The sequence below is a fragment of the Magallana gigas genome, chromosome 5 (genome assembly GCF_963853765.1).
Source record: "Magallana gigas chromosome 5, xbMagGiga1.1, whole genome shotgun sequence".
NCBI lineage: Eukaryota > Metazoa > Mollusca > Bivalvia > Ostreida > Ostreidae > Magallana > Magallana gigas.
This window is the reverse complement of record NC_088857.1, coordinates 9,131,876-9,147,253: the sequence shown is the minus strand read 5'-3', so window position 1 is coordinate 9,147,253 and position 15,378 is coordinate 9,131,876. Positions and strand designations below refer to the sequence as shown.

General features: G+C 32.6%; 1 long non-coding RNA gene across 1 annotated transcript; it reads left to right on the top strand.

Annotated features, from left to right (window-relative positions):
* Positions 1-1,594: 1,594 nt before the first annotated feature.
* Positions 1,595-15,094, top strand: LOC105346074 (uncharacterized). Its single transcript, XR_903156.4, has 4 exons — positions 1,595-2,206; positions 4,305-4,418; positions 13,822-13,904; positions 15,019-15,094. It is a non-coding gene; the product is annotated as an uncharacterized lncRNA (long non-coding RNA).
* Positions 15,095-15,378: the final 284 nt, after the last annotated feature.

Sequence of the window (15,378 nt, the reverse complement as noted above, 5' to 3'; positions counted from 1 at the left end):
CTGCTTACCTATATCGGTTATCCGCCACATATGTATGATCGTCTGTTGCAGTTGACATGACAAAAATGTGTTGCCCATAGCAGCAGAGCAGGGAAACGGTATATTATTTAGATTCCACGTTTTCCGTACAAAACAGCTGATAATCAATGTTTGTTAAAAGCTTTAAACAGGAAGAAAATTGACATATTTTCTAAGCGTTTTGGTGATTTCATTCCTATCTCATCTCTTTAGTTAGAAGAGTTCAATTAAACGGTGTATAGCTATTTTGTACCACGACATAATGTTATCAATCCGGAACACAATGGCGTTTCGAACGGAAGTCAGACATGCTGTTACGATGTAGCCTTCCACCTTAAAAACAGGTATAATGCACCGTTAAAGTTGAATCAGTTGTAAGCTAAGGTATTGAAGCACCGCTTTAAGAGAATCGCAAAATAATTTTACCGATGTGTTTTCAGCAAAAAGTTCACCTAATGGGACAGTTTGAAGTAAATCCAAGATGGCGGCAATGGATACCTTGTTTATTATCAAGTATAGCGTATTAATTTTTATTATGAAAAAATAGTTGCCTGTGAAAAGTATAGAGCAATGCTATAACAAAAATGGACATTCGGATTAAAATAAAAATTATGAAAAACTTCACATATCCGCACAAAGCAAACAAAAAAGTACAGACTAGTATGAAAATTGATCATGTTTATTTCAGTGGGCCATATTATTATATACCGGTATTAGGCCCGTGTTATACATGTATTTAAGTTGACTAAAATAAAGATATACAGGATCAGTAGTAAATTTGGATGCATATATATATATGTATATGGTGTCATGGGCTTCGTTCAATTATTTATTATATATCTTACGATAAACATTAAAAACATACATGACAAGTTTATAAAATGGGAAGACAAAGTCAAAACTAATGACTCATTAAAACAGAAGAAAACGTTTTCGACATCTAAACAGACTAGAAATGATAATTGCTTTAACTCACCATTGGGATTAAAACACTTTGCACCAATAAATTTCATTCTTCAGTTTCAGCAATCAGTCCTTGTCAAATCAACTCTGATATTATCGAAAATATAACCTCTCAACACCGAGGACTTTACAATGGAAAAAAACACCAACTACAGTTTCATTACCTACTATAGGACCATGAATTCCATCATTGTCGGACAACTATCATTCTCAAGAAAATCGAACACAGGTGGCATCAGTACGGGAGCAGATTCTTCAGCACATACATGTACCTCGTACATGTATGTGGATTGAGATCTACCAAGTGTTTCAGTGTATAGCACTTACTGAAGAATAATTTTTCTGCAAAACTCTTGATCATTACTGATTTTTAACTTTCACTCGGATTAAGACCATAAGATTTTCAAATTTGAATAACATGTACATGTATTTTTAAAAGATTTTGTTAAAAAAAAATTGTTCAAACTACTGAAATTCACTTTTAAGTCTGTGATGTGAAACATATTTCTCCTTATTGAAATTAATTTTAATTGTTTTCAGTTGAGATTTTGCTTTTTCCATTACTTTTTGCCTTAGTGCTTTAATTTGTTTGTTTTTTTTACATGTAGGCATGCAAGACGTTTCTCCTAAACTTTGTAATGGTCACTTTTAAGAACAGTTTTAGAGATTGCTTAAATAAGTCTTCTTTAACATTACAAACCTCACAACTACATGGCCCTTTTCAAAATCAGGATTGCTAATACCCGTGTGATCAGTGCATAAAATCTTCTAATGCCCTAATAATTAATCATGACGCGACTGGTCATTTTACACGAACCAATTCTAAAATAGAGCTCGGTAATTGAATGATGATGTCATGCGGATATTCATATTGATAACGTTGAGATTTTTTTCATTTATTGAAGTCTTGGATAATGTTGATACAGTGTTCATTAAGTGTGTTTTCAAATTAGTGACTTTGACCGGATGCTGATAGACAAGAGTATTGTCTTAATTTTTTTTAATTTCTACGTATATATATACAGGGCTTTTCCTACAGTTAATGTTACACGTTGAATCATCCCTTTACTGAACGCAGCATATAGCATATAGTCTTTCAACACTGTAGATATTGCTAATCAATCGCTAAAATGCATTGTTTGACTACAGTTCTAATAGCGTCGATCTTGAGTGGCATGTTTATCGACATTACTTATGGAAGGTACCTGGGTGATCAAGGGTACATGTAAGTAAGATTTATTTTTTATTGAACTCATTTTAATGTCAATTTTTGAAATATTTGCACTAGTTTTGTGAAAAAGCTGATTTTTCCCCCTTAAGTGTGCGTTGGTGCATTGTTCCAGAGTTAATGGCAATTTATTTCTCAATCGATATTATTCTACAGATCCGTGTGTGATATACTCATCTTGGTTTTTTTTGTTCACTGTTTTTTTTTAACAACTTACAAAATTTGGCAAGACAATATTGCTTGGACTTTTAACTTTCAACACTGAGCATTTCTTGAGTATAAGATAATAAATATTGTTATAAATTCAATCGCTGTGTTAATTTAAACCCTGACGAAGTAAGCTAATATCTAAATAATGAAACAGATGTCAGTTTCTTCACAGATTAAAGCAAAATATTTTGATTAATTTTAAGAAGTGAATGCAGAGTTCTTGAAATCTTTCGGTCCTGTCGGCAAGACCGATTAAAATAACCAAGGACCGATTACTTGAGCTTGCATGTCAGTCCAAATGACCGGTAAAAGTTGACAGGGGAACTTTCGAAAACAAGACTAAATTTCGTACAAAAGGAACGAAGTTGATGCAAACTATTCTGGGTAATCACTGAGGAGATCCGAATGCATACGGTAAATCAAGAGGATTTTTTCGCGCATTTTTGGCTCTCTCTAGACTGATCATACGTTTTCGGAACATTTCAGTACTAATGAATATAATTTACGTCACTTAAATGTAAACTTCAGAGGCTTTCGATAAGTTTGGCGAGTGTTTAGTACATATTGACACGGTTGGTTTATAATGCAACTAACAGATGTAAAGCCATGCGATAGGAATAAGGCTTTCGATCATTTTCCAACATAGATATAGTCAGAAATCACTTAGAGAAATTGGAGAACTTGTTTAAAACATAGCGTGAACCAATGGCCCCCTATAAATCAAAGATGGCGAGTGTCGTCTTTTTTACGTTTTTTATGTATATAGATACACTTTTTAAACACTGAAACAGGGTTTTAAGTTAATGTTTTCATTGTAATACACACAAAAATACTAATTTTAATCATTTATGTCTTCGGGAGCAAATAATAAGAACTCCACTATCCGACAAATAAGTCCCTGTAGCATGATGTGTGCAGAAAAAAAGAGAACGAGAAAGAAAGATAAAAAAGGAAAGTTAATGAGAGAAAGGGAAGGAAGTTAAAATTAATGAAGTGATAAATAAGAATGTGAACGTGAGAAGCCAAAATGTGAAAGTTAAGAGGAATCATATCAGGAAAAATTGAGAGAAATTGAGAGGCTTGTAAGTTAAGAACGAAAAAAATTGATAATAAAATTCAAATATAGTTTTTCATCCTTCTATTAAAATATTTTGGACTGATAGAAATTTGTCCGGACTGACAAACTTCAGATGGTAGTCAGTCCAAATGACTGACAGCAGAAAAAAGATTTCAAGAACTCTGTGAATGAGCATTCGATAAGAACTGCTGAATCGATTTGACATCAACCAAAAATTTCAAATTGAACAAACATATTTTTTTATTTGCATTGTGACTCTCATAATACATTCATTTATAGGTTAATTCTATACATGTATGCTGGTATATCTGCTCGGTGAAAGTTCAAAGGAAAATATTTGATTCCACAGGTTATTCAGGTTGTCATTAAGACAAACTTTATCTATATCCTTATATAGATTTGATTAAAAAAGCTTCATTTGTAATCGTTTAACTTAATATTTGAAACAGTGATTTTATTATGTCTTATGTGTTATATACCCATTGCCACAATATCAATTGGTTCAACAACTTATAAACAAAACTTGAAAATATTGTTTAATTTGAACTATTATAATATATATCTTTCCCAAATGTAAATATAATTTATAATAAGCAATATTATAAAGTTCACATAAATAGGAACCATAGGTTGTTTTGTAATCAAATCTTTTGCAATGCACTTCGAGCTTCACAGGATTTGATCACCGTAGCCAATCAAATTCATATCCAGACCTCTTTTTTCAAATTGCAGTCAATTCAGTGAATATTTCGAAAATAAACACCATAACATCGATTATCAAATAGATTGCGCTTTAATATTGTACAGGATACAACGTCGTAATGCTGACAGTATAAAGCATCATTATGATGTCCGACGAGAATTGGAAAATATGTTTGGATGTACGGAGATAGCGTGTGACCTAGTTGACATTGAAGAAAGGTAAGAAAATAGCGGCCCAATAAACCTGATATGATTTCTTGTACCTCCGTATATACCATAAAGAAACTCCTATTTTAAAGTTATATATTTACATTCTCCAGTGTCTTTGCCTGTGATAACACTACGTATCGATGTTGTACTATATAACCCATAATACAAATGACGCCAAATTGAGGCGCCAGCGGGGTTTGCTTATTTATATTTAAATATTTAATCGTACGATGGCTTAAAATTACATAAATATAAGTAATAAGGAATCATTCTTTGAATATTATGAGGTGATAATTTCGGTTGGGCGCGATCAAATCTATCATAAAGCCCTTCGGGCTGTATTGGATTTGATCACGCGCCGACCGAAATTATCATAATTTCGGTAGAGCGTGATCAAATCTATCATAAAGCCCTTCGGGCTTTATTGGATTTGATCACGCCCTGACCGAAATTATCACCTCATAATACTCAAAGAATGATTCCTTATTCCTTATATAAAGCAATATGTGTTTTCCTTATATGTTAGTATGATACAAGTATGTATAAATAAAATCTACACTTATAACTCGAATGATTTGTTAACTTTCAAACAATGCTACTAAGTCATAGATAACTATGTTAGTATATAATTCGAAGAAACACTAATTTCTCTGTTGTGATAAGCATCGTACTAATACACTTTGAGATATTTTATGATGGACACCTATATTTGTATACTTCTACCGATTTATGATCAAGTAAATCTCTAAGATCAATGGAAATGTGACAGGATAACCTTAACCAGGTCATTAGTCCCCTACCGGTTTTTATCAGAGGGGACTATAGCTTTCCCCTGCGTCCGTCAGTCCGCCCTTTCATCTGTCTGTCTGTCCCACTTCAGTTTTCCACACTTTTTTTTCTTTATGCGTTTGAAGAATAATATGAAATTTGATGAACAGCTTCAAAATGTCAAACTACAGATCAATTTGACACTTTTGTAGCGTCTGGTTGACATATTTCCTATCGAGAAAATTAATTTTTTATATTCCAATTTTTTACGAGTTGATGTATATCAACTCAGTTTAGTCACTGCTAAGGGGTTTCCCATCACTGGGTTAGATCACATTTTCGTATTGATTGTCAAACTACTGTAGAATCATTAAAATTCGTGGGGGCCAATTTTCGTGGATTGCTTAAATTTTACAGGTTCGTGGGGACGAAATTTCGTGTATTTTCGTAAACATGCAAGAGGAATATGACTTTATAGCTCTAAATTATTAATTCGTGGGGGGGGGGGTGTTAATTCGTGGATGAGAGGTACCCACGAATTCCACGAAAATTGAGCCACCACGAAATCTAATGATTCCACAGTAATGCATCAATTATCAAAATGCAATCATATGAATCATGAAAGAATGACTTCTTTTATCGGAGGTAAAATTTGTTATCAACGTTTTTTAATCAACAGAAAATCATGATTTTCTTTTTGTTAATTGATATCAATCCGCACAAGAATATAGGTTCAAGGAAAATCTGCTGACACATTTCATATACTAAGGATACATCATTGTCGCAATCAATAAATTGTATAAAACATATCAAGTATGTTTTTCATAACTAAGAACATTTTAACTGACTGATAAAAATGTCGCTATAATTAAATTTGACGTATGTGCATGTATATGAAACTTCAGTGATACCCGCGCTGTAATCGCATTTATGCAGATGAGCTCAGCTGAGTGTTGGAAGTTTAACGTTTTCCTACGCAAGAGTTGAAATTCAAGAACATAAATGCGTTTCATTACTTACACTTTATCAAACGTGGAATGAATTTAGTATGACAAAACAGAGTTGAAGCACAAAAGTTGAAAATAACAAAGGGGGGGGGGGGGTCTATGTGATCTTTCGTCGAGGTGAAGGTCAGTGTGGCCCTGCAACATGCACATGAGGAAAACGGCGCGCCTGTTTATATACGTCATAGATTAAAAATAGATTAGCGTGGTAGTTACTGTGTGACGATATATAGTTTTGAGCAGCGTTGATTAAGAAATAATATCATAAAATGATGTTTTTTTACAAATCGGCTTGATAAACAGAGGCAAACTATTTTACCCAGTCTATAGAATGGCAGCTTGTATTTTATAGTAAATGGTGTGCATTTTGGACATGAGTAGAATTTTGTCAGTTCTGTTTTTTGCTTTCTGATGTAATGATTTGAATTTTATATAAATAAGAATAACTTTAAATGCTATTTAATAAAAACAACAAGAATAAAATCTACACGCCCCGTTTATCATTTGGTCAAAAACTATGCAGCGACCTAAGAAAAATCACGGACTGCACGGAATATAATCATGTAGATGATTTCAGTGTTTCTTTTAGCTAACGTACTGATGTATATTAACAGTCATTTTGGGAATTTTATTTACTTTTAAAAAAAAAAGAAGATGTAAATATAAACAATTAAATGCTTCTTTGACCATTCGTGTGGGTTATGAAGGTAGCGATTATTGCGGCAGAAAAATTTACATATTTCTGCTATGTCTCCACCTTCATATCCCCCATCAATCACCAAAGAAAGCATTTTATTGTTTAAATATAACACAGGCACCTGACGTTTTTAAAAACTTTTTTCTCCAAATGAAAAAAAAAGAATTTTAAAGAGAAAAGTTTAAAACGTCACGTGCATTTGATTTATAAACCCCTTTAAAATCTTGTGTCCATATAGTTTTGTAAAAATGGTTTGATAAAAATGGAACAAGGCTCTGAAAGGAAGCATAATAACTTGATGAATGACAGAAAAGAGACCATCATTTGATCATATTGACGGTTTGCTCTCAGTAAAGTAGATACAGATAAATCACAGGCACAGACGTTATACATTTCTTTCATAATAAAAAATGTATACACTCTACCTAATAATGAGGTCCCGGTATAGAGAGTAGATATTATGTTATTTAATTATGAGAAAGATATATAGTTAAATGTGGCCGATTAAATGTACTTAACTTTATTTGTGTACGCTGTATTGTCTAATTTTTTGGCTACTACAGTATCAAATAATTTTCCATACAAACCAATCTTATTTTTGTTTAGCCAGAACTCACATTTACACTTGATGTCAAAGTCGTAATACAATCATCCCCGCCTCGACTTCAATTTTAAAATGAGGCAAAATAACGCGATACCCTTTATATGACGTGTGTTTTGAAGAAAAACACCTATAATTTTTTTTCATTGAAATATGGCTTAATTGACCGGGAAAACTACCGCAATGTCTGCTATTATACACATATTTAGCATAACCATCGTTTTAAAGTATACAAAAATTTGATATAAAATCAGACCATGCAGCTTTAAAAAAGGTTTGTTCTGTTTTCCTGTTTTTGTATGCGTAATTTGCAGACTAAACAATAAGTAAAACTCATATTTATTGCCTTTTAATGTTATGACAACTGTTTTAGTCAGTTTTGGGCAAAAACATACCAGTTCAGTTTATGTTTACATTTTGACCCTCATATGTACAAGATGGCTGAACATAATAACAAAAATATTATCAACAGAAGACAGCAACATTTGACGGAAATTCATACCAAAACACACATATGTAAACAATAACAAGACTCGAGTTTTGTTTACAAAACAAAGAAATAAAAACTCTGTATCGTGCTTCTAACTCAATTTATGACTTAATTTTGGCCAGACATTAATAATACCCAAATTAACCTTTCTGAACATAAAGAAAAATGAAAAATGAAATTTAAAATGTTCAGTCTAATTCAATTTAAAGAATTTTAGATATGGTCCTCTATATAATAACTTATTTTAAAAAAATGATCTTTCACGATTCATGATTTTTTTTTCTTTGTTATGTTATGGCTTAGTATGATAAGATACCTATATACTTCATTAATTATTTATTTTAAGTTCTGCTTATTGCAATTGAGAGCAGAAAAGGGCAATAAATGTCTGATTTCTGAAGCATCAACTCGTGTCAGTACTTTCAGTACTTTGATTAATGTTCGGGTTCGTTATCGGGCTCGGTGTGTATCAAATAAACGAGGAAAGTATGTTTTCAGTAATTAATATCATGCATTTCTTGGACCATTCCTTTTATTGTTTTTAACAAACAAATAAGTTCTGTAAAATAGTGTCAAGCATTGTGTTGTATATTTAATCGACAGGGTTTTTTGTATTATTGCAATCGGGTTCGTTATCGGGTTTGTCTGTTTAGACGGTAAGAAATGATATTCTGCATAACAGAGCATTGTTTTCACAAATTTCTACAAACCGGTAGGGGACGTGTATTGCTTGTTATACTTTATTCTCTGACCTAATTTATGGGCGGCGCCATATTACGATCACGTGATTTACCGCCATTACGGTGCTGACAACGGTAAACAAGTGTCATATTTACTACGTCGACTTTGTCTCGTTTTGTGTGTGGAACATCATTGTGATGGATAAAAAGATTTGTAAATATATATTTAAACCTCTTTTAATTCACGTTCTGTTTGTTTTGGGTCTTTCTGTGTTTGTAATTTTGTTTATTACACAGTAAAACTTGGATCCGTACCCGCCCACCTCGCACATTTAACGTAAATTTGTTTTATTTACATCCCTCAATTCTCTGACTTGAATGAAAGTTACGCATTGAGTCGAGAATTTGAGTATATAATTGGATGGTTTATACAAACAATCAAATCCCGTAATGTGAAGTGTGATAATCTGAAGAGAATGCTGGTGGATCTCCAATTTCTTATGCAGTTCAAAATTTTTGCATGCATTAAAAATTTAGTTATCAATGTTTTTGTATTTTTTCAACCAGCAACTCCTCATAATAAGTTGCTTTTAATTGTTAGTTTTCCTTTCGCCAAAAAGTTATGCATAATGAACAAAATTGAAATAAATAACAATATTTAAAAATTGCAGATCTACCAAATGAATCTGACCCAGGTTGGAAAACAAATGATCTGAAAAGCTGGCCTCATATTTTATATGAAGATTTAGTAGACTACTTGATATTTTCAAAAGCTTATGATGGTAAAGAAATGAAGTCATTTAGATCTCTTTGGGGACAAAATTATGTCAACTCCAGGTGGCTAGGAGATATTCAAAGTATAAATGTTGGACAAAATGTTTTCCTGAAAGCAAAAGTATCTCCATCCCAGCCTGGAGTTGGACGTGCAGATTATCATGCATGGATTTTAATTGCATCCGATGGAGAAGATAGCTACAAGATTGAGAATGCTAGTTGCACATGCCCAGCAGGTTTAGGAAGAGGATGCAGCCATATTTCAGCCATTGGATATGCTGTTGTCATGGCATGGAATCAAGGATTCGCAGGAAAATCTGTTACAGATTTCCCAGTGTCTTGGGGCAAGGGAGCAACATCCTCTGGAGTTGACCATCAGGCGGAGCTCAAAGAAATTGATTTTTCACGGCCAAATAAAAACAAACCGATAAATACAGATAACATTATTGTGAGATGTAAACCTCAAAAAGAATTTAGATTTAAGAAATTAGAATCACACAATGAATTGGTTGAGTTTTCACATTCATCATGCCTTTCAAAAATTTTTCAGTGCAAGGGCACAATTATAAATAAGATTTTGTTATCTGAGCCCTGTCAGTTAAGCACATCTGCAGGAAAAACAAGTAACCCAAAAGATGTGCATCATGGGAATCATGAGCTTGATTATTCAAATCCAATCAATATTGCTGATATTCAGTGTCAGCCTTGTAGAAATTTTTATAGAAAATATGTTCATCTGTCTGAAAACAAAATTGATGAAGTCTGTCTCAATACTACGGAACAAAATTCTGACTTGTGGTTTGATAGTCGCAAGGTTAGAATTCCAGCATCTGTGGCTAACAAAGTACCAAAAACAAGCAAAGCAAATCCACAAAATTTTGTTACAAACCATTTATATCCTAGATTCAAGGGCAACAATGCAACACAACATGGAAAAGTATCAGAACCAATAGCCAAAGAAATCTTTGAAAAGAAATTTGATTTGGAAGTTAAAAATTGTGGTACTGTTATAAATAAAGATGAACCTTTTCTGTCTGCAAGTCCTGATGGCACAATTGATGATGATATGCTTTTAGAAATAAAATGTCCAGTAAAATCAATTGATGAACTTTTAAACAACAAAAGTTATGACATTTGTAAAGAAAATGATACTATCACTGTTAATAAGTCAGGCAGAAATGGATATTATACACAAATACAAATGCAACTTTTCTGTACAAGAAAATCAATGTGCAAATATTTTACATGGTTTGCAAAAAATGGGGATTCAGTGTGCATTGATGTACAATATAACGAAACTTTTGTTTTCAATATTTTACCAAGAATCAGAGCATTTTATTTCAATCATCTACTTGTTAGAATTGTTGATGATTTTTCACAAGGCAGATTTGTTTTCAGTGAGAAGTATGAAAAATTGTGTTCAACTTTGTGAAAACAAAAATAAACAGTCTTTACACTTGTACATAATTTCTTGTTATCTTCAGAAAAGAGCAATGAAGTAGCAAAAAAGTACAATGTAAAAATTCTACACTATGCATGAGCACCTCTAATCTTTAATAAGCTGAGGTCTCAAATTACAAAGAGCACCCACTACCTTCACTACTTTGTTCATTTTTTTGACTGACTTTATTGAGATAATGCTGTTCAAAATTCTGTAAGATTTCATTCTACGAATTGCCCTTTCAACATGAATGCGCACTGATGCTATTCTACGCGATTGGATAACTTCTTTTTCACTAAGCTGCTTTCTACCTCGTAAAAATGAAGGAATGTTAAGCCCAACATGTAAACTGAATAGTTCTTCACCTATTGTGAATCCCCTGTCAGCCATAACTTCATCATTTGGATTCAAATAGTTGTAAAACCCTGATTTTTTAGTGATAAACCTATCACTTGCTCTGCCCCCATAACACTTTGACAAAAACATGATGTAACCATTTGGTGCAATACAAACAAGAAATTTTAATGTGTTGTGCGACTTGTAACTGCTGTAAGTTGCAGTCCTGGCTTTCAGGGACAATGGCCTCTGAAGGTACACTTCTGTACAATCGATGATACATGTAGTTTTAGGATATGTGTTCCTAAAAGAAGTTGGTAGAGATCTTTGAATTGTGTCCTTTGGCAACCACATTATCAAATCTTTCGACTGAACAGCTAGGATATTTATCCATGAATTAAAAATTCTACTAGCAAGCTGATGGGAAATTCCGAATCTTTTCCCCAAGTCTTGGAACTGTAACCCTAAACGTAATCTAACTAACGTTAACAAAACTTGTTCATCGATGGACAATAAATAAGGTAATTCATTGCCATGTACCCTCATTATATCTACTAAAGTAGAGTATACTGTCAGTGACAACCCTGTATAAAACACTGAATCTTTCTCTGTCAAAATTTTGAAAGATGAAAGTTCACGTGTTGTTTGAGTACCTACAGTATTAGATGTTAATTGTAGACAATATAAGTGGTCATGCAATGAATCAATTGTTTGAGTTGTTGCATCTGATTTTGGTCGATAGGTAACACAAGACACCCCACACTGATGAACAATAACAGGTGGTGTCTGGGTAGAAGCTGTTGCTGCTGAGGGAGTATTGATTTCCATGTCTGTGGCTTCTGCTGCTGCTTCATCTCCTCCTATGCATATAAGGCCACTTTCTTCATCCTGCTCCTGCTCATCCTCCTGATTAGACACGTCCCTTACCAGTTTTCTCCTACCTTGCTTTATCTATTAAAAATCATACATAGTAATATATCATACATATCTGAACACATATTGTGTTTTTACATACCCGAGGATGATCCTGCATCCATAGTTAACTTCAATCATGTCCCACACAGTCATTGTACCCGCCAGCAGGCAATCACTGGTGAAAGTATGACCACTCAAAATAGCTTCATGTAAGTTCAAACTGCTATTTAATTTGACAGTTTGAAAATACTAAACTATTCTAATAATAGTCATAGTAATATGTGAATCACATTAACTGCAAGTATCTCATTCTGAAAGTAGATTAAACAAAATTCAAACTAAAATTTATGACAAACATGTAATTTTTTGCACCCTAACCTCTTTGTGATATCCCATATGTAATTGTGGGTCAGGGTTCAGTTTGGTTGGACACCCATCAAGGAAATGAATTGAACAGACCTGTTAGCATTAAAAGATAAAATTATAATTAACCCTGATGAAAACTGTGAAGATGCACAGTCATATATCATATTTATACATAAACATGTATGTTAATGAATACCTTATACGTCTACATATATAATAAAAGAACACATGTGGTATTTATACATGTGTATACATGTACATGTGTAGATATATATTGTCAGCATATATTGCATATTCAGCTGTTATCATCGACGATGTCATTCAGATATGAAATTAATAAGATCAATTTAAAAATTAAAAGACGATAACTGATAAATTGCGACATAATAGATATACTTGGTCCTTTTTTCCAGGTTGATAATCCTTTCTATTGATAGCTTTGAGCCATCGCAATCTGGTATCTACTTGCGCTGGAATGCAAAACATCCTGAAAGGCGCTTGGCAAGGACAATCTTCGTGTCTTTTCCCGTGATCAGAGCATTCCTCCATCTTCCATCTATACAACTTTCTCTGATTATTGGTACAGTTGAAGACAACACAATGTCTCCCACCTCCTTTTTCGTACGGCATCGTATCAATCGAATGTAGACTGTCAGCACCGTAATGGCGGTCGACGATAGCGCCACCTTCCGTCTAAGGGCGATAACTGCGTTAATCTTACGTACTGGAATTATGTATAATGAGCTACTCTTATAATGTACTGAACTACATTTATCTGAAATTTTTTTAATCCCAAAAGAAAATGACATATTATAATTATAGTAAAATAAAGATATATATATATAAATATATATATATATATATATATATATATATATATATATATATATAAATCCAAGAAAAACCTCAGTGGTCGGTGAAATATATATAAAACTTAAATAAATGAAAACACAAAGATCGAGTAAAACATAAGCGCTTTCATTTTCTTCAGATGTTTTACAATACTTGTATTACAAGTATTGTAAAACATCTGAAGAAAATGAAAGCGCTTATGTTTTAAATACAAGTATTGTAAAACATCTGAAGAAAATGAAAGCGCTTATGTTTTACTCGATCTTTGTGTTTTCATTTATTTAAGTTATATATATATATATATATATATATATATATATATATATATATATATATATATATATATATATATATATATATATATTGAAGATTCGACTTTTTTAAACGATACCATTTAAAACTTGGTTAAAATTTGGGGTTGATTTTTTATAATATCAAATATAGTCCTTTTCATTAAATTTCATTTGATTTTTTTTTCTTTACTAAAGTGGTAGGAAAAAAAGATCAATTACACATCCAACCTCAAACCTAAACATCGCCACGCTGTTGGTTCCGAAGGAAAAGTAGAAGGGTAAGTTAATATAAATGTGTATCCTGATAATACAATATTTAGAACGGTATACAGTATTCATTACGTTGATGGTTTCCAGACACACTGAATATTGAAATTAAAAAATACCCTATTTTACTTACTACGGGACCGTGTCCTATTTTACTGTCTTAATTAAGATTTAAAGATCACCTGAGTTGTTCAAGTAACCTATTGTCATTGGTCTTCGTGGTCGTGCGTCATTCATTGGCAATTTTATTTTTTTAACCTCATTTTGATACTGTGTTTACGGTTTTGGTTTTAAGCATCTATAGGTGAAGATGAATCTTATGCAATGGGCTTTCTTGTATTTGATCATGTCCCAAACGATATTATCACCGTATTATACTCAAAGAATGATTCCTTATTCCTTAAATAAGTTTGAGAAAAAAAAACCGAATCGATGGTTATGATATTCTTAAGAACCTGTACTTAAATTGTAAAATGTATGGCCCCTGATTTTTCTACGTTCATATCGTAGGGTAAGGCCAAAATGGCCATAGATTGCACATGTATCCAATCTTAGTACATTTTCTCTACTTAGGCATTTAGTGCGAATGAACTAGATGCATTATAATGATGTGTAAAAACTATACATATTGTTAAAATGTCATTTAATTAATCTACAAAATAGTGAAAAATCGTGACCCTTGAGTCATAGGTGTGGCCAATATCATCATTTAATGAAAATATATGCAATTTTAAAAACAATCTTCTTTTCTACGTCCATTGTGAAATTCATGACCCCTGCATCAGGGGTTCGAGCCGTTGGGTAGGGTAAAAATTGTCACACCTTGAATGTATGAACTTTTATATATTTTTTCTTGTATTTCTGAGATTCACCCGACTTTGTCCTTGACCCCCCCCCCTTTCTTTTATGAATTGATGTATACAGGCATTACATTATAAAAGTGGGGTTAACAGTCAGAGGAGTGTCGGAATAAAGTTTAGACCCCAAAATGAAGTATAGAATGCAAACTTGAGACTCCCTGATAGAACCATCTACAAACTGTTATAATAATACTCAGGTGACTGTCAAATCTAGTGGGCTCTTGTGGTTTTCCTAATCAATTTTAATGAACGTTTTTTTCTGCAGATACTGATCCCAAGCTGCAGTTGCAGATGATCAAAAATATATGTAAGGAGTTAATAATAAAACTCTAACACACGAATTTATGTGTTTATAACTCTTTGAAATGATTATTCTTTATTCATGCATTCATTCCATTAGAAAATTACTCTTCATGTATTCGAATTTGAAAACGTTTACTAAATAACAATCTTGTTCTAATGTCTGATCTGAAAAACCTAAAACAGCACGATGTTTTAAAAAACGTGTAGTTTTAATTAATGAGGTTTTTAGATCATACTGTTTCCGTAATATTTATTTGCTAATAATCATAATGATGAAAGAATCAAATTTAATTGTTTTATCTTGGTGTGTTGTGTCACCAAT